Below are 595 nucleotides of genomic sequence, written 5' to 3' on the forward strand. Positions count from 1 at the left end.
GTGGGCAATCCCCCCCCCAGACCCGCCGCAGACTACATTTCCCATCGCTTCCCGCGGCGGCGGACTCTGCTTCCCATGATGCACCGTGGGGGAGTGTTTTGCCCCCCACTGTTTCCCATCATGCTCCGCCTGCCTCCCATGCGCCTGCCCTCTCGTTTCCCGTCACACCCCCGCCCCGCCCCTTCCCATCCTCTTTGGCGCGGTCTGCCTTTCCCGTCGTCTCTCGCGCCCCTCCTTCCATGTCCCTCCCCACCCTTCCTCACAGACCCCATGTCCCGACACCGCACGCGCCGCCGGACTCCCACGTCCCGTCACCCAATAGCACCATGCGACCCACCCCGGTCCAGCCTTATCATTTTCCATCATAACTTGGGCGGCCCGGACTCCATTTCCCATCACCCATAGCGGGAGGAGAACCGCCCCCCCAACCAAGTCCACTTCCCATCATGCTTCGCGACCCCCTCACCCCCGATTCCTTCTCCTCCCAGCCCGGCTCGCTCCATTTCCCATCACCCCGCGTCCGTGCCCCGCGGACTCCACTTCCCATCACTCCCCGCGCGGAGCGCGGGGACGGGGGTGGCGACTCCATCTCCCA

Source organism: Alligator sinensis, unplaced genomic scaffold (genome assembly GCF_000455745.1).
Source record: "Alligator sinensis unplaced genomic scaffold, ASM45574v1 scaffold113_1, whole genome shotgun sequence".
In the NCBI taxonomy this organism is placed as follows: Eukaryota; Metazoa; Chordata; order Crocodylia; family Alligatoridae; genus Alligator; species Alligator sinensis.